This window comes from Cavia porcellus, unplaced genomic scaffold (assembly GCF_034190915.1).
Source record: "Cavia porcellus strain 051 isolate PalLab524CR breed Dunkin Hartley unplaced genomic scaffold, mCavPor4.1 scaffold_1, whole genome shotgun sequence".
NCBI classification, from domain to species: domain Eukaryota; kingdom Metazoa; phylum Chordata; class Mammalia; order Rodentia; family Caviidae; genus Cavia; species Cavia porcellus.
Genome location: NW_026947484.1, coordinates 242,521,629 through 242,548,869, shown reverse-complemented (window position 1 = coordinate 242,548,869; position 27,241 = coordinate 242,521,629). Strand labels below are relative to the sequence as shown.

The 27,241-nt window shown below is 36.5% G+C and overlaps 1 protein-coding gene and 1 pseudogene across 2 annotated transcripts in view; one reads left to right on the top strand and one right to left on the bottom strand.

Annotated features, from left to right (window-relative positions):
* Positions 1-27,241, bottom strand: part of Rad51ap2 (RAD51 associated protein 2) — a 405,597-nt gene that overhangs the window by 264,940 nt on the left and 113,416 nt on the right. The window lies entirely within an intron of this gene.
* On the top strand, positions 14,016-14,933 carry LOC100720718 (leucine-rich repeat-containing protein 51-like; annotated as a pseudogene).

The window sequence follows — 27,241 nt, the reverse complement described above, 5'->3', positions numbered from 1 at the left end:
GTATTTAAAATTGTACTTGCACTTCGATGATACTATATGTATATTTCTCACCACTTTTAAAGCTTCTTATGAGTATTGATTTACAGTAGTACTCAGAATGTCATTCCAGTCAAAATTCATGAGTTGTTTATTTGTAGAATTTTTCCTTTAGTATTTTCAGACTGCAATTAACAACAAGTAACTGAAATAGCAGAAGGCAAATCCCTAGGAAGGGAACTACTAAACAGTGTATTATTACACAAATTCAGAAGATAATGCACACTCATTTTGATAACTTGTATTGTAATAAGATATAAAATGTAGAAGATCAATGGATTCCTATGTATATATGAGTTATCAAATCAGAATCAAGAAGATATAAATATTCTAAATAAATCAATATCAATCAATGTATTCAAAGATAGTTAAAAACATACCAACAAAGAAAAGGCCAGGCCCTTACAGATTTATACCATGACCAAGAGGGATTCATCTCAAGGATGCAGGAATAGTTCCATATATAAAAATCAGTAACATAATACACTGTATAAACAGAGCCAAAGACAAAAATCATGTCATCATCTCAATAGGTGTAAAACATTTTATGAAGTCCAGCACCCATTCATAATAAAAACTCCACAGAATATTGAGATATTTATCAATAAATGGGAGCAGCTTGAGACCATACTCGTAAGTGAAATAAATCAATCTCGCATGTGTGAATACCAAATAGTTTCCCTAATGTAAGTAATGATTCAAATATATAAAAGTAGATGGTAATCATGATTCCCCATTAGGTGGCCTTGAAGCCTTATAAAGTTTTCACTTGTTAATTGGAAAGGCTTTATTCTGGGCTGCTTGATATTATTGCCTGTGATGAAATGAACAGCTATTTTGAAGAAAATAAGTCATCATAATAGCTAGTGCTGATTTACTATCATCTTGTTTTGAAGCCCCACCAAAGCATAGCTCTTCTGTCTCCATTGGTTTCATCATGATGTATCTTGCTGGATTTTATTATATGTGATAGTATAAACAAAAATTGTTATAGGCAAAGAGATAATATAGAAATGATTGTTTATTTTCTGTTAGTTGGTTCTAAAAACCCTACTTGCTTTCATCCACTTGAATGGTTTTTACACTGACTTGATATGTTTGAAGCTATAGTATATGAAGTTATATTCAAATATTTCAAGGAAAAAGACACTATGGTAACTACTATTAAACTGGATTATTTGGTGGTGAAGCACTAGGTTGCTGAAACTGTCATGCTTTGACCTGTACTGTTATGATGTTATGTCCACTTTTATCTCAATCTCTTTCTTATTTATTAAAAAAATTATTTACTTATTTTTTATGATTTTTTTAATTAAGGGGAAAAATAAAAAAAATTAGCAGGATATATTATAGTAACTTATTTGATTTCCTATTAACTTGATTTGAAGTCCTATAATACTCCCACTATCTTGTTTTGACTGATTAGACTCTGTTCCGTTCTGTATGATAGTATCAATTTTGAAGGTAGAGGCAACTACTTTGAAGGCAATAAGATTCACTATGATACCCATTCTGGTTTGACTATTATCTTCTTTGGAAGTCCTGTAGTGTTTACAAGGTTTAGGTTTTATTGGTCTTGTTCTCTACTCTTTTGTTCAACTTTATAATACCTAATGAGATAGACAATTCTTTTTAAGGAAGCAAGAGGCATTATGGTAACCATTGTCGATAACCTTGTACTCTGTTTTTACATCATGTGCTATGTCTATCCTTGGTTTTGACTGACAGTTTTGTTTTGCTATATTTGACTTTATTCTCTTCCAACAAAAGGTAATAAGAACTAAGGAGTAATAAAACCCAAAATGTGTAAATTTTGTTGTAAAAAAGAGAGGAAAAAAAGTGCTCTAAAGTATACAACTGCAAGTGTGTTTAGGGGTGTTAAATAGATGCCCATATTAATGTTTTTGGTTGGATCATTGAACACAACTGTTTGCAGTCTCACTGTTTGAATGTCCACTTTGTATGCTTTGATACTGTGACTTGAGCAACTGTCTCTAAGATGATAATTGTAATCTATTAACTGGTGATTTCTTACTGTTTTTTTTTTGTAGTTCTGTATTAATTGTACCTTTACACTGCTTTATTTTGTTTTGTTTTTTTCTCTTTTTCCTTTTAAATACAATTTAAAGAAAAGAATATTGGAATAGGTGATATTTATCTCTATTTCATGAAAGTTTTCTATGACCAACCAACAGTCAAAAGCATACTAAATGAACAAAAACTAAAAGCTTTCACTTTAAAATCAGTAATGAGACAAGGACATTCAGTGTCTCTACTCTTATTCAATGTAATTCAGGAAACTTTAGCCAGAGAAATTAGACAAAGGAAAGAAATAAAAGGAATAATGATAGAAAAAGAAGTTAAATTATCATTATTTGCAGATACTGGCAAATAGAGTACATGGTACTCTATATATAAGACCCTAAAAACTCCAATAAGAGACTTCCACATTTAATAACCAAATTCAATAATGTAGCTGTCTACAAAGTCAACACTCAAAAATCAATAACCATCCTGTACACAAAAAACTCACTGAGAGAGAAATTAGAGAAACAATGTCTTTCACTATAGCAGCCAAAAAATGGTATGCCTAGAAATTGATCTAACAAAGGTTGTAAAAGATATCTATATTAAAAACAATAGTATTATTAAAAAGGAAATTGAAGAGATTACCAGAAAACAGAGAGATATCCTTTTCTCTTGGGTGGAAAGAACAAACATAGTGAAAATGGTCGCACTTCCAAAACTGTTATTGCAATTCTGGTCAAATTCCACCTGCATACCTCATAGAATTAGCAAAAACAATCTAAAAATTCATTTGGAATCAGAAGAGACCTAGAATAGCAAAGGCAATTCTGAGCAACAAAGGCAAGACAGGAGACATCACAATCCCTGAATAGCAATTATATAATAAAGCAACTGTGGTGAAAACACAGATGGGAATAAAACAAAGCAAAACAAAACAAAACAAAAACCCTGAGGATCAAAGGAACAGAAGAGAAGGTGAATAAACAACTCTAGATGTTTGCACCCACCTTATTTTTTGACAACGATGTGAAACACACTCATTGGAAGAAAGATAGCCTCTTCAATAAATGGCGATGTAAAAACTTGTTTTTATACATGCTGAAGATTAAAATTGGATCCATATGTTTCACCGTACACCAAATTAAATTTGAAATGGAGAAAAGACATAAGTACTAAAATAGAAATATCAAATATCCTGGAAGGTAAAACTCTTAAGACATCAGTGTAGGCAAAGATATTATGAATAAAACTCCAGTCACACAGGAACTAACCCAATGAGTCAACAACTGGAATCTCATCTTAATAAAAAGCATTTGCACAGTAAGAGAAACTACCAACAGAGTGAAGAGACAACCCCATTGTGGGAAAAGTGTTTGCCAGCAGTTCCTCAGAAAAAGATTACTACTGAGGATATATAAAGAAATAAAAAATCAAACTTCCCAATTTTAAAGACCCAATCCAACAATGAGTGTCTGAGATGAATAAATGAGTGTCCCAGATGAAGAATTACAAACAGCACATAAATATATGAAAAACTTTTCAATATTACTAGTCATTTGAAAGACGCAAATTAAAACAACTCTGAGATTCTATCTCAGCCCAGAAAGAATAGGTTGACACCTATTATCAAGATGTCAACCAATGACAAATACTAGCAGGGTGGTGGAGAAAAAGAAACCCTTCTCATTGTTGGTGGGAGTTGTAAACAGTTGAAATCATTGGGGAAATCAGTATGGACAGTTCTCAAAAAACTAGGAGTAGTGATTCCATTTGACTCAGCCATTTTTCTCCTCTTGTCTTCTGAAAATATTAAAATAATCATACCCCAGTGATATACGCACACCTGTGTTTACAGTAGCATGGTATGTAATAGCCATATCTTGGAAACAACCCTAGTACCCATCGGTGAGTGAATAAAGGTATGAGTTTTTAATACACTGGAGTAATATTCTGCCATAAAGAAGGATATGCTTGAGACATTTGTAGAAAAAGCATGCCCCTTGAGTTCAAATTCTTAAGTGAAATAAATTTGACACACATTTGTAAACACTGCATTATTTCTTAAGTGTGAGGAACCAAAAGTGTAAATAAGAGCCAAAATGTATAATAGATATTGTGAAATAGGAGGAAAATGTTCAAATGAAGAGAGGAACAAGAGAGAGAAGAGGGGGAAAGGAAGGAAGGGGAAAGTTTAAAAAATGAGAAAAGAAAATCATACAGATAAAACTTGGAGAGTAAAAAGGGTTTCAAAGGATGGTAGGGGACTGGGAAAAACCAAATTATATCATGTATAGGTACAAATTCTCTATGATGAATGTCATCATTATGTATATCTAAAATGTACCGATAAAATCTAATTTAAAAATAAATACAAAGATAAAAGAAGCCAACTCCAAAGATGAAAACTATTTTTAATCACAGAAATTCAGAAGAAGCTCAGGGTAGAGTATAGGAAACATAAACCAAAAAGCTTCCAGGCCTATTATGAGAGTAATGAAGTAATTCCTTGTAGAAAAAATTCATTTCAAACCAAATCAACCTTTGCCAGGAGTTTGTGCTAATTCAAAATCTGAAGAATTTCTCTTAGTTACAATACTAATAATTTATGTGGTTGTAAGGGTTTCTAGTACCACATTAAATTTAATGAGGCAAATATATGTATATATTATAACAATAAAACATTATCTATCAGTAAGATAAACATAAATTTTTATGCATTAAAAACAATACAATGAAAATCTAGAACAGTATTAAATGTTCAACACAAAGGAAGGCAAGATAGGTCAAGTCACAGTAACTGAGTAAGTAATAGACATTAGTTTACATATCTCGGGGATATTTATAGAAGTTGAATATATGATATACCTCAAAGAAAACCTCAATATATTTGAAAAGTACTAAAATTTAGAAGAGCAACTAAGAAGAGTAGAAAGTTAAATTGGTAAAGACAACGATTCTTTCAAATATTTTCTATTTAAGAACCTAAATTAAAATTTCTAACTATTTAAGCCAAAAATAGTAGAAAGAAAAAAATAGTAAAGAAGAACTTTTATACACAAAAGGAAAACATAGCAAAAATACAACTGCTGTTAGCATCAATTCTTCACTACCCACAATTACAAACTCTGAGAAGCCCAGTAATGACATGAGAGAGAAGCCACCACTCTCATCTCTCTCTCTTCACACACACACATCAGTGAAGAACCCCCCTTCTGGTTTCAGTCAATACAGGTTGAATTTTGCATATTCTAAAATTTAATTTGGCTAAATATCAATTTTATTTAATCTTTCAAAGAGCAATCCTTTGATTCATTATCTCTTTGTATAGTTTTCTTAGTCTTCAATGCATTAATTTCTTCTCTAATCTTTATAATTTCCTCCCTCATATGATCTTTGGGCTTGGCCTGCTCTTCTTTTTCTAGAAGTTTGAAGTTCAACATTAAGTTGTTTATATGTGCTCGCTCTGTTTTCCTTCCATACCCACTGCTATAAAATTCCCTCTTAGGACTGTTTTCATTGTATCCCATAAGTTCCAGTGTGTTGCATTGTCATTATTGTTTAATTGTAGATACTGTCTAATCTCTTCTTTAATTTCAGCTGTGGCCCATTGGTTGTTCAGTGTGATGCTATTTAATTTCCATGTGTTTATGATGCTCTTATGGTTTCTTTTGCCATTGATTCCCAATTTCATTGTACTATGGTCTGATGATACTTAAGGAAATTTTTTCAATTCCTTTGCATTTACTTAAGCATGATCTATGAGCAAGTAGGTGTTCTAATTTGGAGAACATCCCATGTGCAGCTGAGAAGAATGTGTATTCTGATGTCATGGGGTGGAACACTGTAGATATCTAAGTCTATTTGTTGAAAAGTTTCATTTAGTTCTAATATTTCATTGTTGATTTTTTTTTTGTCTAGTTGATCTGTCTTTTTGTAACAGTAGGGTGTTGAAATTCCCCAATATAACTATGTTAGTGCTTTTTTGTTTTTTCAAGTCCATTAAAATTAGTTTTATATAGTTAGATTCACTGGTACTTGCTGCATATATATTTATGATTGTTAGCCCTTCTTTTTGAATTGTTCTTTTTACAAGGATATTATGATCTTCTTTGTGTCTCTTAATCAGTCTTGGTTTGAAATTTACTTTGTCTGTAAATACAATAGCTACTCTTGATTTTTTCTGGGTTCCTGTCACATGAAATCTTGTTTTCCATCTTTTGACTTTCAGTTTATGAATTTTTGAATTTAATATGTGTCATATGCAGTATATTATTGGATCTTGCTTCTTGATCGATTCTGCCAACATGTGTGTTTTGATTGGTGAACTGAAACTATTAACATTAATGGTTATAACTGATGTGCACTTATTTATCCTTGTCGTGTTATTTTCCTGTCATTGGCTTCCTCTTTTTGTCCCCTTCCCTTGTTTCATTTTTTGTCTTGCATGGTAGATGCTGTGGGGTTTGTGGAGTTGTAGACCTTGTTATCTCTTTCTAGAATATCCTTCAGAATATTTTGAAGTTCTACTTTGATTTGGTCATCATTAATTTCCTCAGGAGTTCTTTGTCAGGGAAGTATCTTATTTCTCCATCAATTTTGAAAGATAGTTTTGGGATTACATCAATATGGGTTGTGAGTTGTTTTCCTTAAGAACTTGAAATTCTTCAAGCTCTCCTTCACTCATGGTTTGTGCTGAAAAATCTGCATCTGTGAATTGATTTCCCAGGACCTCTTGCTGTTTTTTAATAAACATTTTTTCATAATTTCTAATTGAAAGCCTTTCTTCTATATCTGAGATTTTGTCCTCATATTGGCACATTCTGCTGTGCATATTTTCAATAGAAGATGTTTGAATCTGTCTTATGGATTCCATTTCTTTCTTCTGTGGGTCATTCACGGTTTCCATCATTTTGAGCTCCTCTTTTTTTTATCTGAATCTACTCTAGACTGCAGGTTTGAATCACTTCTCTCATATAGAGAGTCCCCACTCAAAGAGGAGTTTCTGTTAACTACCTCCTTCTTCTTCACTGAAGTTTCTGTCTTCATTCTCCTGTGGGTTTCAATTCCTGCTTCAGATCCTTACTGGGTCCAGCGACCCACTTCCTCCTTCTTGTCTTCTTCATTTTGCCATATTCCAGCATTGAGATGGCAACTCTCTGAGATTCTCTTTTTCTGCCACTTAACACTTCACCTGGAAGTCTGTCTGTGTCTATTTCAAGTTACAATTCCCTTTGTCAATCTGATCCTACCTATTTTTTTATGACTCAAATAGTATTCAGGGGCTGGAGAAATACTTCAAATGTACAGTGCAGGCTTCATATGAGGTTCAATCTCCAGCACTCAAAACAAGTCAAAACAAATGTACAAAATATCTAGTAAACTTATGGAATCCTCTGTCACTTTTCAGTACCATTTCAGAATTTGCAGATACACACACACACACACACACACACACACACACACACCCTTAAGAGAACTGTATGAGTTCTGAAGGCGCTGAGTAGGGCTAGCATATTGGTTAAGGAGAGGAGACACCATTTATATTGTGTTGGACTTGTTCTTCATGGTGCTATACATAATATGGCCTTACAGAGGAAAACAAACAAACATGTCTGCCATGCTAAAAGTGAAATGTGAATTGCCAACTACAATTCTGAAGAGCTCTTGCTTGCTTCATACACTGATAATAATCTCTTTAAAATTCAGAGAAAAATGTAAGGTTGGTTATTTAAAAATATGTCTTACATGAGGTCTGTTTTCCACATGAGGTTAGCCAAGGATTTGTGCTATTTATTAATAGAAAAGATTCTCCAGATATGACCAAATTAAAAGAAGAATGTTACAAGATTTTTAAACTAAAAACAATTTTGGTGGTACTGGGGGTTGAACCCAGAGCATTGTGCATGTGAGGCAAGCACTCTACTGCTGGGCTACACACCCAACCATCAGCAACTGTTTAGATGGGAGAAAAAAGCAATCATGAGGATAAAGCCAAGTAGAGTAAAACCTTGGTTTGCAAACATGATTTATCTCAGAAACATATCTGCAATACAAAGCACTTGTAAGTCAAAATGAATTTCCCCATAAAAAGTAATGGAAATAATTTGTTCTATAACCCAAAATATTAATATAAAATGATTATTACACTATAATATGATACAAAATAGCAAATATAGAATATAAGGAAAAATGAACAAACTAGTCCATACTTGCCTTTAAGAACCGTCATGGCTTGTGTGAGGGAGACAAGAGAAAGGAGGGTTATTGTGTAGAGATTGTGAGGGAGACAAGAGAAAGGAGGGTTATTGCGTAGAGATTCACCATCACTAATGGAATCACTGCTGTCTATCGGCTCAGTGGAATCTTTTTATTTTTATGAAGCTTAACAAGGAACTCATCCAATGATACTTGCTTTTGCCTCCTTTTGAGCACTTCACAAAAATGTAACACTGTACTGTCATTATGCAAACTCCTTGCTCATATTGCCACAGCCTTATTTGAGTAGTACTTTTCTGCAAAATTCTGCATGGTTTCCCACATTTTATGCATCTCTCTAATCTCATTGGAAGTATAGGATTCGATCACTTTTTTATCCTCTCCTCTGCAGAAGAGATCTCGTCCATGATCTCTTGCTATTAGAAGGTGACTATTTACAGTCCCATGACAGAGAGAGAGAAGGAGAGAGAGAGAGATAGATAGATAGAACCATTGGCTCCACTATGATCATGGGCTATTTGGCATCACGTATTATATATGTGTTCTTCCTTCCAGAGCCATTCATACATTAATACGTAATAAGCAATCATTTATAATAGTTGACCTGCTGTTGAAGGCATTTCCAGTCTCAGGTGAGTGTAGCGGCACAGGATCATCATGAGTTTAAGGGCAGCCTAGGACACATGGTAAGTTCAAGTGTGAGAGATACCTTGGGAGCATATAGTGAGACCAAGTCTCAAAAATCCAAAAACAAAACAAAACAAAAACCCCAAAACATCAAATTTTTAGTATCATCATCAAAACACTATTTAGAAATAAACAAATTTCATTAACATACTCCAACTTTTCTCTTGACTGCAAATACTTCATACAATAATGCTTTACCCTATAAGGTACGGATTTTTCATTAGTGTATGTTTACAATACATGATAGTCACATTTGATAGGGGAAGTATTACATGTATGTAAGTAGAGCGTGTCTTAAAGACTTTCTATCCCTTCACTCCCCACATATTACACACACCCTGTCCTTTCCTCTCCCCCATCCTCTTTCCCACTTTCAACAAGTCAGCCTTTTTCTTCTTTTGTCTTGCTTTTAATTTGTGTTGTATACTTCTCATATTTCTGAAATATTTTATAAATACAATTTCTGAAATATTTTATTCAATATTATAGTCTCTAGTTCCATACTTTTTCCTGCAAATGTCATTATCTCATTCTTTTTAATGGCTGAATATTATTCCAGGAGTCAGCAAATCCCAGGCCCTTAACAGGAGGACATGGTGCAGTAAGCAGTGGATCCAAGGGGAGGACCTATATTGGCTCTCGAGGACTGCTGGAAATTGGGACCTGGGGCCCCGTGAAGAAGCCAGAGCCACCTGGCCATGCCAGAGGAGACTATGAGAAGCTCCTGGGCTCCAAAGCTGGATACCACGCAGTTTTCTGACCAATTCGCGCTGTGCTGGGAATGCAGTGAAAACATGTGGCGCAGTGTGCAGTCAACTGTACAGGAAGATCTGCATTGATTCCTGGTGAGTGCTGGGGATTGGTCCCACAGCTACTGTCACTGGCTGGAGGACATCCTGGAATTGGGCAAAGCCCAGTGCCATGGCAGTGTCAGTGACGCAGAGAGGACTGGTGAGGACACCTTGGAGTTGAGCAGAGCCAGGCACTGTGGTGATGTCAGATAGTCGCCCCTGGCACAGAGAGATCTGGTGGAGGACAGCTTGGAGTTGGGCAGAGTCCGGTGCCATGGTGACATCAGTAAGCTGCCCCTGGTGCAGAGAGAACTGGCAGGGTCTGCTGAGGCCCAGCTACGCCTCTAGTTGGGACCCAATAGGCAGGTACAAAATTGTAATGACTCTGTGACATCCACAAAGTACAGCCTAACTTGCAGATTGACTGGCTCAGAGGCTCAAGGCTAACCTGCACCATCCTTGCATCCCTGTGTGTACCCTGCAATAACAGAAAATTAGGGAGGGGAGCAAAACCCCAGTCAGCATGCTTCAGAAAGACCCTAAGCACTATGGAGAGGGCCAGAGACTCCCAGGACACTCCAGTCTGAAAGAAATGAGAAACATGACAAGGGATATAAATAAAAAAAAATCTCCAGCTGCTGAGCCTGGGAAAATAAGCCCAGGAGAAGTAAATACAAAAGAGAACCAGTGCAGTAACCATCCAATACTAGACATAGCATCAGCAGACATAAAGAAATACCTTCATAGGGGCTGGGGATTTAGCTCAGCGGCATAAGCACCTGCCTTGCAAGCAGGCAGTTGTGAGTTCGATCCCTGGTACCGATAAAAACGAAAAAGACAAAAAAAAAAAAAAAAAAAAAAAAAGACATACCTTCATGACCTCATAGATGAATTTAAAACTGTACTTCTGATCCAAGTGAGGCAAAATATAAAAAGATTAATTAAAGAAATGATAAGCCCCTCCCAAGAGAACACAGACGAAAGAACAGAGGAAATCAGAAAAGAAATAGAAACCTCTGATGAAGAATTTAAACATAACCTAGAATACATGAAACAGGCCCAAAGAGATTACCAGGAAACTAAAAACTCCATTGAAAACTGGCAAAATGCCTTGACATAAATTAAAGTTAGCCTTTTGAAACTTGAAGAGAGATTTATGATATATGATCATGAAAGAAAAGACCTCTTAAAAATAATGAGGAACCAGAAAGAAACAATTCAAAGGCTAGAAGATGGCAAAAGGATACATAACTTAAGAATAAAGCATGTGAGCGAGGAAGCAGGAGTAACCAAAATGAAATACAAAGAATATTCACAGATATATTAAAGAAAAATTTCCCAAGCATAGGGAAAAAAATGATATCCAGATAAATGAGGCATACAGAACTCCAGCCACCTACAACCAAAACAGATATACACCCAGACATATAATAATCAAGATTCCAGAAATCCACCACAAGAACAGAATACTAAACGCATCCAGGGAAAAGCATAAGATTACCTACAATGGGAAAATTATCAAAATAACAACAGACTTACCAATACAAACTCTCAAATCAAGAAGAGCCTGGGGGGAAATAGTCCAGACCCTGAAAGAAAATAATTTGCAACCAAGACTGATGTACCCAACAAAACTCTCTCTCAAAATTAATGGATAAATAAGATGTTTCCAAGACAAGGAGGAACTGTGGGAGTTCATGGCCACCAACCCAACCCTACAAAGAATACTGAAGGACATTCCAGAGAAAGAAAGGAAATGATACCAGGATTCCAGCAACAGTGGCAAAGAGGCCTCAAAGAACATGGCAGACAGTGGAATGAGGGAGAAAGATGGACAAATTATAGCAGCAAATTGGAGTATCAGACATGAGGCCAAGACAGTAAGCTATAATCTTTAATATACATAGCCTTGATACACTAAAATAAAAAAAACACAGGCAGAGAATATTAGGAGGCAGGCTTCATCATGATGCTCTGAATGGGAAATATACTCAACCCAAAGGAGGGTTAATAAACTGAAAGTCAAAGATGAAAAAGCAAAGCTATATGTGACAGGAAACCAGAGAGAAATAGGGACAACTCATCCAGCAGCCGCAGATAGATTGGAAAGCTATGACACTTTTGGACAGTGTAGAACTACACAGCTGGAAGAAAGGAAAACCCTATGACACTAGTGAGTAAAAGAGTACAGCTCAAGATCAAGCTCAAGGGCAGAAAGGTTCAGCAACACTCAGATAGACCACGAGCTGGCCCTCTAATCTAAAAACTAAAGGGGCTAGTGAGACCCAAAACGTACAAAGCATCCTGAGAAGGGGAAAGGTGAAAAATAGCCTAAAAAAAGGAAGGCAGAGGTTATTGTTAATAGTGTATCAGGATTTAAGAGTCACAGTAGTGTTATTGCTCCGTTTAGTTTGATTTTATTTTGTTCCACTCTGTCCACTCATATCAGATTTGACGGCACAGACATCTAACCCCAAAATGGTGGGTTATACCATGGTAACTATCCTTAATTTCCTATTAACTTAAACTGAAACCCTGTGTTACTTACATTGTCTTACTATGACTGATATTATTTGAATCTGGTTTGTTAGACTACAATTTTGCTTTGGCTGATTTTATTTGAATTTGGTATGCTTGATAGTATCAAGTCTAAAAGTAGAGGCAACTACTCTGAAAATGACAAGATGTAAAAGATATCCATACCGGTTTTGATTATTAACCACTTTCAAGTCCTACAATGTTTTCAAATTGTGTTTTTTATAAAAAGAGCTATGTAATACTATGCTTAACTATATTAAGCCTGATGATATGGACAAGTCTATTGAAAATAACAAGAGAAAGCATAGTAACTATGGTAGATCACCTAATATTGTGGTCTTATGTGTCTTTTTCATTGCATGTTTTTCTAGGAATTTGTTTTGCTGTCTTGTTATGATCTGTCTTTCCCTATACAGAGAGGATAGATATATATGTAGAAATTTCCCTATACAGAGAGGATAGATATACATGTAGAAATTCACACATGGGAAGAATTTTTTAAACTATTTATGGGAACAGATTATATAATACAAGATGTAATGAACAGAAGAAGATGATACAAGATGTAATAAACTGAAGAAGAAGAGACACTAAGAAACCCGATGGTAATTCTGTAACATTATGATATAAAATCTAGCAATACTATTATTCACTGTTCAGAGTGATATTAGTCTCGTCTCTTAAGTTCCATTTCAGCATACATAAAGATAAGGACAGCTACTATGAAGAGAATGAGAAACATTATGGTAGTCATTACTGACTTCCCCAACGTCAGATCTTAAAGACCTAAAAAGCCTTCATCATCCTGTAATGATTTGATTAGTTCGATAATATGCAGTATGTATTCAATGTGTGTGAAGATGGGGACAACTATTTGGAAGAAAACTAGAGACAATAAGATAGAGAGTGAAGATCTCCAGTGAACTTGCTTTGAAATGTGTATTTCTGTAAATTGTTTCTTTATGAACTGTTTTGTTCTGTTTTGATATGTTTAATCTTACCCTCTTTAAGATAAAAAAAACAAGTGTGTAGGACTGATAACCATATTACTAAGTTTTGTTGGATCATTGAGCAAAACTGTTGGCAGTGTCACTATTTGAATGTTACTTTGTATGCTTTAATTTTGTAACTTAACTATTTCTAAGATGACAATATGTAACTTAACTAGTGATTTTTTACTGTTTATTTTTCTGTAATTCTGTATTATTTCTACACTTTTTTCTCCATTTTTTTGTTTCTTTCTCTTTAAATAATAAAATAAATAAATAAATAAATAAAACCATTGGCAAGGTGGCAGAGTAAGACAATTTTTTAAAAAGTTTTATTAATTTAAATAATATCTGAGTTGCTAAGAATAGAAGAGAAAAAGAAATACCATTTCTGAAATCTATTTTTTGTGATTAATACATGTGTCAGTTCCATCTAAGTGGTTATAAAAATGAAACCTGCATTTGATATCTCTGTCATGTGCAGATGAGATGGCTAGGAACCGTATAGCCCGTCAGGCATGATTGGAACCAGGAACAGACCTGTCTTTCACATGAAAATACGTGTGTGCTGACAAAATGATGAAATCATCAATACTACCTGAGAGAAAGACTGCCAGGCATAAGCCAAAAAGTTGTCAGAATATATTGTCACAGCCAAGAGACCCTGAAATTTGGAAGTCAAGGTACAAAACCTAGGTTGTGGCTGGGATGTGGGATGAAAGTAGTAACCATGGAGTTGCTCAGAGTAACCCCAGAGGAAAGAAATGCAAAGAGTATGAGGGAGGCCACTGAGGGTGAGTAGTATTCATGGTTCTCCCCAGTCTCCAGGAAAAACCTTTGTTCAGCTTTACATCAGCTAACAAATTGGAATCTGATAGAACAATTCACATCACATTGCAAGTGATGGATAACAACTTTGTGTTCACTCCACTTGGGGGTGGGGGTAATTCCATTTTAGAAGAAATGACCCCTGAACCCAAAGGAATGAATATCTAATGCTAAAGTCTCAGGCTGCAGTGACAGGATGCACCCAGACACCCAGAGCTGGGGCTTGCAGTTGATGTATGATGGCCTGAGCTAAGAACAAGTAGGACAACGTGAATGCTGCAGTGCAGGAGCCCCTCTTGACTACTCTTTAAAAGCATCCATGTCACCCCAGAACTGGTTAGAGAGCAGCCAAGGACAGGGCTATGGCCACTGATGCTTTCAAAGTCAGGGAAGTCACTGGCCCAGGCCCCATGGCTGAACAGCAATGTCCTCAGTGACCTGAAAGATTTTAACCAGGTGTTTTCACAGCTACTGGAGCACCCAGAGAACCTGGCCTGAACGGACTAGTCTTTCAATAACCTGACTTTCACTGTAGCTGTCCTACTGATCTTCTTCAACCTGAGTGTCCTCTATCTTCGTGGCAACAGCATTCAGCACCTGTAGGAGGTGAGCAAACTAGCTGTCCTCCGAGGGTGGCTCCAGAGACTGACACTCCACAGGAACCCCATAGAGGAACAGAAAGGGTACAGCAGCATGTGCTGTGCAGTCTACCCCATATCACCATTTCAGCTTCTGTGGGGTTACTGAAACAGAACATGCCACAGCTGAGGTTTGTAAACAGATGAACATCAAGTCCTACATCAAGGAGCATGCATTCTGAGCTTCCTTCAGGACTAGAACCCTGATAACAGTCAGCATGACTTAATAAGTGATTTGAGCTGTTAAAAAAAGATATAGAAGCCAAGTAGGCATTAGAAAATAAGACTAAAAATGAGACTGAAAGGGAGGTTGCTTTCTGATACCATGAGCTCTTTCCTTTCTGCTATTCTTCCCTGCCATGGAGCCAGCTGATAGTGGGCTGAAACCTTCACAAACAGGAAAATTTGTATACAGAGACACATACACAAGGAGAATGCCATGTAAAGATGGAGTGATAAATCTCCATGCCAAAGAAGATTGCCCGCACAGCAAAGAAGAGCCACATGAGCAGTGGAGACCCACATCCTTCCCCTGGATATGGCCCAGGCCACATATTCTTGATTAATGAAGGTCAGCACTTTGGTGAAACCTAAGTGATCAGACATACAGATTAGAAGAAATATTTGCAAAGGATAAAACAAAAATGCCGGATATCTTCCACTATAAGAAACTACTATCAGACAATAATAGGAAGATGTCCAAATACCAAAAAAAGAAAAATATAATCAAGAAATCTATAGAAGAAAAGACCCAAATTTTTGTAGAAAAATTGTTTGTTTAACTTCTTTTTTAGTTTTTGTTTTTTGGTTTTGGTACCAGGGATTGAACTTATAACCTCGCACTCACCAGTCAGGCGGTTTATAATGCCAAGCTAAATCCCCGGCACCTGTTTAACTTTTTACCATCTTTATTATCTTTTTTTTCACACACCCAGACTGCATTTCTTACTTAACTGCTGCTGAGAATGTAGATGGTTGTATCTTGGTGGGGGTAGTCTGGTGATTCTGGCTAAAAGGGAATACAACTGATAGAAATTCTTACACAGTGTACGTCTCTATAGATGTGGTAATCTATAAACCACTGTGCTGGGGAGCTAGGAGCCCTCTGGATGACCTACACTGAAGGACTGGGTAAAGTAAATGAGGAGGTGCAAACTGGACAACTATACAGTGCTATACAGAGCTAGGGGCCATGTGCCCTCAAAACAATATGGGTGGGCCTTACAAACACAATAAAAATTATAGAAATAAAATATATACAATCACAATATTGCATTTTTACCAAAAAATCATATTAAAAACTATACATTAACTATTAAAAACTTGCTGCCTATGTAAAATGAGAGTGGCTATTAAGAGGGGGAAATAAAAATAAAATAGAATGGAATGAGTGAATTCACTTCCACAATATAGTTACTTATCTTGTTTTGAGAGCTTTCTGACAGGAGACTGAAAATCAGGAGTTTTACCTCAGAGGCTTGGTTTCCTTACAGAATCTGATTTCCATGAGGTTATTACATTCAGTCCTAATCTTTAAAGAGGTTTGTGTTCAGCCTTCCCTGCTCTTTTCTAATTTAATAAGCATCCCTTTTTAACCACTTCACTCACTGCTTTTTCAAAGACTAAACACAACAGAACAACAAAAAAGTATTGTATGACAGAAAAAAAGGAAAAAATAACAGCCACAGATTACAACAGTTTTAAAGAAAACCAGTATCTAAACAAGGCTTTCATCAGCCTTAGATGACTGTGTGGGTGGCACTGATCTACTACCTGGAGACAGGTTAACAACAATAGACTAAAATATTCCCTTTTTTGCAGGACCTGGAGATTGAACCCAGAGATAAGAAAATACTTTGCACTTGACCAGTGAGCTATTTCCCCAGCCTGATATTACTGGTCTTGCTAAAAACCCTCACTTGAATACACTTCAGCTATATAACTGATCATAAGATCTAACTTATTAGAATTCAAGTTCATAGAAAAATAACCATGTCTGTTAAAATGACATTGAAATTCTCTCATAAAGTAATTTACATTCATCTGCACAAATTTCTGAAATGACTAACAAATTTTTATCTACTCCTTTTGCCTTATTATTAAAGTCAATTTGCTTCAAATAATCATGCCAGCTGAAACAATAACTCCTTCTGGGGCCTAAGGTTTAATTTGTGAGATATTCTACGTTACTTCCATGTATAATGTGCTTTTGTTCATCAAAATTCCTTATTTCTCAGACTTTCTCATCAGTTGACAATGATTCCAAATCCAGCCAGCCCTGCTTCTCTGTGTATCCATACTTGTCACTGATGCTTATTAGCAGGTGTGCAAGTGTTCCTACACAGCTGCAAGAACTGAGTTTTCTGATGATAGCAAAACTTTTTCTGTATGCTGAAAAAATCCCATGGAAATAAAATCTCTATCAAGGTGAAGCTGAATTTCACTGTGTTTCAGGTCCTTTGTTTTATGTGCTTGCATTATTGTTTTGTTTTATGATTGACTCAGAAATGCAGTAATATCCAGAACAGAACTAAATATTCTTGATTTTCATAAGTAATACACTGATTGGCAAGTGGAATTTTAGAGTTTGGGTCTCATTGTGCATCATATTTAAGTGATTTTATCTTATTTGCTATACTCCAAAGAAAGTTTAAAAAGTATTTTAGACTTAAAATATAAGGTACCAGTTTTTTCTGAAATCATTATTGCTATCATGTTTCCGAACTGGGCTTCACTGGCTTGCCTAGAAGTCAACTTGTGTATAGTGTCAACAAGGATCCACTTAGTAGTCTAGATTTTCTAATTAATGAGTTCTATGTTGCATTCTCCACATCTTGCCCAAAATTGTCTTTATTACCAAGTCTTCCTTCTTCTTTCCCATCCTTAAATCTAAAGTTTTGAGATCAAGAAACATGGAAGTTCCAATAATTTCATTTTTGATTTGCTGAGTTTTTCAACATTTGACTCATTCTACCTTAGCACTAAAAATAGAACAAAGAAGTTTCCTTCTAATTTGTATACAGTCAAGTTGGTGTGCTAAAGTAACATAACTAGTCTTCCTACTTACAGGTAGTTTGGCCTCATCCAAATCAAAATATCCATCCTCATCCATCACCTTTCTGGGACATGGCTAGGTGAAAAAAATGCTCAAACTTTTATCTTGATCTGTGTGATTCTTGTAGGACATTGCAAAAGTGGGTATGCAAATGGGTATATGAGATATGAGTAAACCCAAAAAGTAAACCCAAGCAATCATTCGTAAGCTTGAGTAATAGATACAGTAACTGCTTTCTATCTGTGATTTCAAAACCACACAAAATATCTTTAATAATTTTCAATAATGAGAAACAAATAATCAAACCTTCTATGGTCAAATTCCAAAATTAGAATACTGGACAATAAAAAAGGTAAAGGCCAGCACCAAAATACAGATTTTCTGGGATCTAGAGTTTGTGAGGAGGAAAAACAAATGATATACTTCAAGGATCAAGAAACAGCTGACAGGAAAACTATAAACTACAGAAAACTGGAGGAACTGAACATAGCACAAAGGAAAGAATGAAGCAATAGTTAGCCATGCCCAGAATGCATCACCAGAAAGCAGACACTAATGACAGAGATCGCCATACCAGTAAAATTCTCCCATTAAAATGGGCCCTCAAACCTCAGCACACATACAAAAAAGAACCACAAGAAAATGAGGCAACCTAATACCTCCATAAACACCCAATTTCCTCAAAGGTGACCCACAGGGAATTGATGGGGATAAAATTAAAAGCTGAACAGTATAGAAGATGAACTAAATGACTCTCTTTGACTGGGAACAATTTCTTCCAGCATTAAACTGAGCCCTACCTCCATGTACTAATACGTACAGAGCTGGCTACGTGTTGTACTCATGGGTTGTGAGGAGAACAATTAGAATCAAGACATGGAGTTTATAATATTATTTTTATGATGGTCAATTAGAGTTGACACAAGAAGATGTAGGAAATCTATCCACAACACTAAAGACATGGATACTTAGCCAATGGCCTGAATCCCACAGCAATGTCCCACATGAGTCCAGATGAAGACCCAGAGCCCATGACAGTGCCTCCCATGAGTCCAATTGGAGGTCTAGAGCCCATGAGAAGGACTCATGCCAGTCTCTTTTACAGATCCATTCTGGGAAGGCCCAAAGGTCAGTAGTGGAACCTAGAAAGTCTAGGCCAGCGGGGTGAAGGAGCTGTGCTGATAGGTTGAGGGTTCTACACTGGAGCTGAGAAATCACACACACAACAAAGACCAGGGCTGTCTTGAAAAGCACTACAGCCATACTCAGCGACACGGAGGCCCCAAGATCCTCCGACAATAAGCACAGTCAGGTGCATGCCAGGAAGCGAGCATGATGAATTCATCCCGGAGACCAAGTGGCACAGGTCTTCCTTTCCAGAGCCAGAAAGCAATGCTCAGTGTGAGGACCAGAGCTTCTCCAAGAGAACCAAGGACTCTAACAACAACATGTAGGAGAACCCACAATGCCTCAATGCCTCAATGCCTCAATGCCTCAATGTACTTCTCCTTCTCCAAGTCTCTATTCATGCTGGCAATTTTCTTCAGGTGGAACATCTACACTCAGCACCCTGCTGATTTAATTCAGCTGGCGTTAAACTGGCCATCAATTCTTAATCCATAATACTCAGCTATTTCTTTCTCCTGTCAATTGGCTCTGAACAATGTAAATAAGGGCTTGCTGAGGTACCAGTATGTAATCTTTAAAGCCAAACAACAGTTTCCTGTTTCTTTGCATCACATCTCCCTATAAGAAGTTGAGCACAGCAGAAAGGCACATACCTCTAGAAATGTTTAACTGGATTTGAACCTCAAGATGAGAGGCTATGACTTCCCAGGGAGAAACAGAAGTAACAGCCTCCTGAACATTTAAATGTTACCCCCAATTTAGTTATGCAGATTGGTCTTTATGCACTCCCTTCTCTCTACATATCTCTACATATAGGATGCTTTCCAGCATCCTAACCAAGCCTAGCTCACAGACTCACATAATTCCCACCTTACTCACAATCACTCATCCTTGAGCCACTCCCTTCATGTGTTAATGAATTCTGGGTGAGGATCTAGAGCAATGTGAATCCTGACCTTTACTCGGGACCCCTTTGACTCGGGACCCCTTGACTGCCTGTAACTATAAATACGTCTTATGTTTTTGTTCTTGCCATGGGTTGTACTGGATATAGTAGATTGGAATTAACTCACCAATATTCCAATAGCATTTAAATAGGATTACAAATATAATCTTCTTGGATTTTGCGTAGCATGATAAAAGGGATTATAATATTTGGGTTACAATGAAACAGCTGAATAATAAAAAATTATTAACATCTTCAATAAGATAAATAAAATGAACAATAAGAGCTCAAAGATGATACAACTCAATAGATAATTGTCTTTAAAAAACAAATGATCAGAGAGAAGAAGGCCACATCAGGAAGCAAAGCCAGTCTGGAAACCAGCAGCATGCATGGGCCAACACCAGACTGGAACAGCCAGACCCTGCCCCTTCCCATGAGTCAGCACCATTTGTGGACTGGAGGTAGAGAGAAAACTGCCCTACCAAGCAAGCCCAGTCTTGGAACCAGCACCATGTGCTGACCACTGCAGGGGTGGGGACAGCCAGATTCCAGCCCTTCTGGAGTGCTGGTTGGCAAACAAGAAGTGCCAACCAACCAATATTGCCCACCCCTCCCCTGTAAGTGACTGGCTTATCCAGAGAAACACAGGCTGTGATGATAGCTATCAAGGTGAAATGCAATTGGATGCCTGTGGTGCTCTGATGTTTCACTAACATTGCAGGTCTAGGGACAGTGGTCTGGTCATAGAGTGCCAACAGCTCAACTTTTCTAGGCCAAAATGCCTTAAATCTGAAAAGCAATAGCTTGGAGGGGAAATGAAATGAATGGAGGGTACACAGGCATCATGAGGGAATGAGCAGAGTGGAAGAAGACAGGGCTAAGTGATTCAGAAGAAATAGCTCACCACCACAGACCCAAGACTGTGTGGTGCCTTGGACTCTGGTCATGTAGCTACTGGCTTGGAGGCAGTGAAAACAGAAACTTCCTTGCTCCCAGAGAAGCAGAGACCTGAGCTGAACTGGGAGAATCTTACACAGTCAGAGACCACAGTGATATTGTGAGTCACTGTGAGTCTGAGAGAACCAACAGTCAACACTTGTGAATAACTGTGGAGCAACACCCAGATCAAGTCATGCAGGGCAGAGATCTGGAAGGGTCACCACTGTAGGGAAAGGCTGGGTGTTTGACTCTTGGTCAGAAAACAGTCCCCTGTCACCTCACTGCCAAACTCCAGAATGTGATGAAGAAAAGACAGTCATGGAAGAATGCTGGCTGTGGGAGACTCTGCAATGGGTCACCATCTTATGTTAAAAAGACAACAGGCATCTTAATGTTAAGTTTCTATTTAGTAGTTAAGTTTCTATCTTTCCTCACCTAGCCTGTCACATCTCCCTGTGGTTCTGCCCATACAGTGAACATGCTAATTATCCTGATTTATGGGCCCTTGTGCAGGAAACTCAAATTACTCTATAGCTTCCCAGCCTCGTTAGAACTTCCTGTTGGTGCTAAGTTACCTGCTGATGTGTCAAAACCCAGCCCCTTCTGCAATACCCTATATATTTGTTACTTTTTCCTTGAATAAAAGAGACTTGATCAGAATCCTGTCTTGTCTCCATTTCTTGCATCTCTTGTTCCCTTTTCATCCCCCACCCCCCTTCTAGGGTGTCCATGGACTTACCTGCAGGCCGAGACAGCTGGCAACTGGGCCAGCAGACTGGGGGGAATACCACATAGAGACAGGGGCTAAGTGACCTCAGACCTAGCTCCAACAGCCGAAAGTCAGTTTAACCTGAGCCACAGATGACCGGAAGCTCACACTGTTGGCTTATTCTCACTGGTAGCACACCTCCACATCCAAACTGTTCTGGGCACAGGCTGCCACCTCAGACTTCCAGCGTGAACAAAGGCATGCCCTCCTTGTACCTCTGCTGCTCAACAGGAGCCTCCTGTGTCCAAAACAACTGATAATTTTCTTTCACTAGTCTTTATTTGATTGTATTACTTTCTCATTTTTATTCTTATTGTACTTTTAAAAAAATTTTTTTTGGTTTTTGCTCGTTGCTATTTTCCACTTTCTATACATTTTCCCAGCATGCTTTTGCCATCATTTCATACTATTCTCTTTTATGAATGTCTATGTATCTGTACTTTGCATATGTTTAGGGTACTGTTGAAGCTGGAGATTGATCGCATATGTGGGGTTAAAGCAGGGCCAGCACTGAAAACACAGAGTCTAAAACAAGTTACATAAACAAGCTGTTTCAGCTCCAAGAATGCAGGGACCCAAGCCAGCCAGGCAAATAAGTTGGTAAGCAGCAAGGTTGAAACTGACATCATCGTCTTGAGTGCATAAATAAATGTGTTAGAGTGGTTGAGCAGTTCCCTCTCTCCAATCAGGAGAGTAAGGGCTTCATTCAACCCCAGCTTCTGTCTCTTAATTTTTTCATCTTCTACATTCCTTAACCCCAAGAACCTCAAGATCCACATAAGTCAAGACATATGATTCCTGAACAGGGACAGGGTAAGAGATTGAGGGCAGGAGGACACTTCTCATTTAGGCACAGCTTGAGACAACCACAATGGAATTGGCTCCAGACACTACTTTAAAATCAAGTTCCAAGCAGAAAAGAGATGGTGGAATAGCAGCCGCCCCAGTCATCTTAACTGAGCCACAAACAGTTGTCTCCATCTTTTCAGCTCAGAGAAACTTTGCTGTATCACAGGTTAATTTTTCTCATCTTCTCATAGTCCTTTACCCTAAGAACCTTAGGAACTGCCTGGGTCATGGCACATATGCCTCTCTTTTTTTATCTTCACAATATAGTTTTTAGAATGTAAGGGAATTTTACCCTGTACATTTATACTACCCCACACATCTACCCATGTCTCTCTTCCTGACCTCTTTCACTTGTGTTCTCTTTTTATTCTCAATTTTACTTTTCTCTCCTCTTCACCTTTTCCATAAATTCATTTAAAGTTTTTCTCTAATATTTACAAGAATCATAGAATGCTTCCCCATCCCTATTTCTCCTTATCAAGATTTTTACAGATATTACTACTGTCCTTTTCTAAATATATAATAATATCCCCTTAACTTCAATAGAATTCATTGTACCTATCCTGTTTTTTCCTTCCCATACCACAAAGGACATTAAAGGGGAAAATGTCATTTCCTTTTTGTCTATTTCTCTTATTTATCCCCTTTGGCATTGCCTGATCCCCAACCTCCTGCCTTTTAGGTAACTGATTCTATAAAATTACTGTTGGATGCTGAGTTTTAAAAGTATGGGAGACCCAGTCAATGCATTTAGTGCATATTAACTGTGAGTCAAGATTTGGATTAATATAATGCTTATACTAGCATTATGAATTTCTTCTCTAGATTAAAAGGAGACCCAAAACAGGGTCTTGTATATGTGTTACTTCTCAATGAAACCCTCATAGATTCCACTGCAGTGGATTAGTCTGTTACTGCTGTAGTTGAATTGCCTTGAATTGCCTCCACAGGAATAGTCCTGACTGAGTGGACAATTGATTACCACTGCACTTGTCTGCTGAACCCACCATCACACAGAGAAAGAGACACCAAGAATTCCTACCCAAGAACTCAGATTCACTCACTGCAAGAATGCCTGAAACCTAGCAGAAAAAGTTCCTAGTCTGGCTTAACTTTTGTAATGCAAAGGAGATATCAGAGGGACACAAACAAAATCACTTAAAGAACAGAAAAAGTAAATAGTATCACTTGTATACAAACCTGAAAATGATTCACAGGGTAGTAATACCCTGTTAAAAATCTCAATATAAACCACAAACTCTCTTCAAGACCCTAGTGTCCAATCTTCACCATCCCTCAAATAAAAAGAGGAGAAAAAAAGGAGATATATATATATATAATTTTTACAAAACATAGATGAAAGAGAGATAGATGATAGATGAGGGATAGATAGACAAATAAAAATAGATACAAGCAAGAGAATGGAGAAACAAGAAAATAGAAGATCTCTGACCATTAACTCTTCCAAGATATAGCAAGGTGCTGTAAAAGGAAAATAAAACAAATACCAAGTAACAGAAAGTTAAGGAAAGTTCTTAGCAGGAATAAAATAGATGAATTCAAAGAGGAAATGAACCAAAAGTTCATAGCAATTACGCTCAATCATATTCATGATGAATTTGGGGGAAATAGGTAAAAGAAAATAAGATGACTAACAAAAACAGTTCAAAATGTAAGTGACAGATTCAACAAGAACAAGGAATCTTTGATAAAATTTCAGACAAAAATACCTGAAATTTAAAAACAGTGTAGAATTTGTGCTTTGCAAAGATGAACAGTGTGAAGACAGAGTGTCTGATACTGTGGAACGCTGAATTACAATAAAGAGTTCAAAAAAGCCAAGAGAGAGAAAGAGAGGGAGAGAGATGGAGACGACAGAGATAGAGACATAGAATATAGACAGACAGAAAGAACAAGAGAAGAGTATCCAACAGCTACTAGATGACAGCAAGAAAACTAATCTAATGCTAATCAGAGTTAGAGAAAAACTAGATGATAACATGGATTTACCAACATGCTTACAGAAATTATGGAAGAAAATTTCTGAAACATAAGAGAATTTAAAATACAAGTAAGCAATATTTACATAAAACCAAACAGTTATGATGAAGGGAGAAGTTCACTAAGGCACATCTTCATTAAAGTCATAGCTATTCAACAGAACAAAGAAAAACAGAATCTTAAAAGCAATCAGAGGAAAAAAAAGCCACATATAAAGGTGAACCAATCAGAATCACAGCAGACTTCTCAGCACAAACCCTGTAGGCCAAAAGCATAAAGTTAAGTACTTGAAGCCCTAAGAACCAGTAATGCCCATCCAACATTAACTTATCCAGCAAAATTATTCTTCAAAATAGGTGGGGGATAATAAGGTATTGACATGAAAACAATCACATTTAAACCAAACAATAATTCATAGTCAAAATATCAAAGGATAGAAAATATTCCATGCAATGAAAACTGAAAAACAAGTAGTGTCTATTGTATAGTGTCTATTGTATATTTTGACAGAGCAGAATACCCAAAGAAGGTCATTTTATTGCATACTGATAAAGGCAATGACTCAAAAAGAAGAGATATCAATTAAAACCATATATGCACAACATACTCATCCAGCTTCATAAGGCAACACTACTGGACATAAACACAATGTCAGTGAAGGACCTCAGCACAATACTAATACAAATAGTTCAACTAGATTTTTAAAAATCAACCAAAAAGATCAGAATTGAATCACACTTTTAAAGAAATTGACTTAATGGATGTCTATATAGAGTGCATCCTTCAAGAAAATACAAAATACACATTCTTTTCAGCAGCACATGAAACTTTCTACAAAACAAGCCATATACTCTCCCATAAAGTATGCTTAATTTAATACAAGACAAACAAATTATCCCATACATATTATCAGATCACAGTATAATGGAACTAGAAAGCACACAAGTTATGCAAATACAAGGAGAATAAACAATATGGTCTTGAATGATCAACTGGTGATAGAAGAAATCAAAGCAGAAATTAGAAAGTTAGTAGAATTAAATGTTAATTCCTGTACAACATACCAGAACCTATGGTACAAAATGAAAGCAGTTCTATAAGGGAAGTTTATACCTGTGAATGCCCACATTAGAAAAGAAGAGCAAGCCCAAAATGTCACCTAATGTTCTATCTCAACATCCTAGGAAAATGAGAACAATCCAAGTCAAAAGCTGGTATTAAGTGGGCAATTATAAAGATCAGAGAAGAAATTAATAAATTTGAAACAAAAATCCACAGTCAGTGGATCAAAGTGCCAATTCTTCAAAAGAACAAAGAAGGCAAATCTTTAACCAATTTTGCCAAAACAAGAAATGAAACACTAGAAATGAAACAGGCAAAATAACAAGGGATACCAGTGAAAATTCCAGCAGGATTCTGAGTACCTATTTTAAAAACCTATACTCTAATAAATGGGAGAATCTAGAAGAAATAGATTCATAGATATATACAAATTACCAAAATTGAGCCAAGGAAATACAAAATCCTCAATAATCCTATAATAGATGATGAAATTGAGGCAGTAATAAAAACCCCAAAAAGAAGAGCCCTAGAGCCAATGGATTTACCACAGAATTTTACAAAAAATATCAGGGAAGATAAAATGACAACATGGCTCAAATTCTTTAATAAAATTTAAAGAGAAATGCTGTCAAACTCATTCCTGGAAATCAGTATGACTCTGAATCAAAAGCCAGGCAAGAACTCAAGTAAAAATGAAAAGTACAAGCCAATCTTACTAATAAACACAAATGCAAAAATCTTCAGCAAGACACTGGTAAACATAATGTAACAAATCATTAGAAAGATCATACTTAATGACCAAGTAGATGTCATTACAAGGATGCAAGAATGGTTCAAATACAAAAATGAATAAATGTAATATGTCACATAAATAGAAGCAAGAACAAAAATTACATGATGATCTCAATATACACCAAAAAACCTTTGACAAAATGCACAATCTGTTTACAATAAAACCTTGCAAAAATTGGTAGAGAATAACCTTGTCTTAATCTGGTAAAAACCACTTACAACAAACTTCCTTCCAACAGTGTATTAAATGGAGAAAAGCTGAGATCTTTTCCTCTAAAATCATGAAAAAGACAAACATCTTCACTATCATAACTCCTGTTTAATATAGTACTTGGAATATTATCCACAGCAGGAATGCAAGGAAAATGAAAAAAGAGGAATGCATAGGGAAGGAAAAAGCAAACTATTATTATTTGCAGATGTCATTGCTCTTAACAATGAATACTCACAAATTCTATTCAAAGATGTAGATACAACAATGAAATTCAGCAAGGTAGTGGGATATTAAATCAGCACAAAGACTCAGTAGTGTTTCTGTACATCAATAATAAACCCACAGAAAAAGAAATTAAGAAAACAATACTATTAACAATACTATTAAACAATACTATTAATAGAATCAAGAAAAATTAAGTATAGTAGTTCCTCAGTTCATTAATGCTTTTGTTTGTGAACAATTTGGTTCACAGTGTTCAGCACAAGTTCTTTGAAAACTCTGCATCAGGTGATGAACATGACTGCAGCCATCTTTTCCACATGAACACAAATCTGGGCATAATTTCCATAATTACAGAATGAATTACATTTATAAAATGAAGTACCTTTGTACTTAAAAATTAACCATTTTAACAAAGGAAGTAAAAGACCTGTATAATGAGTCTCGAGTACTCCAAAACAGAAGAGAACATAAAAAATGGAAAGATCTCCCTAATCCCAGACAGGCAAC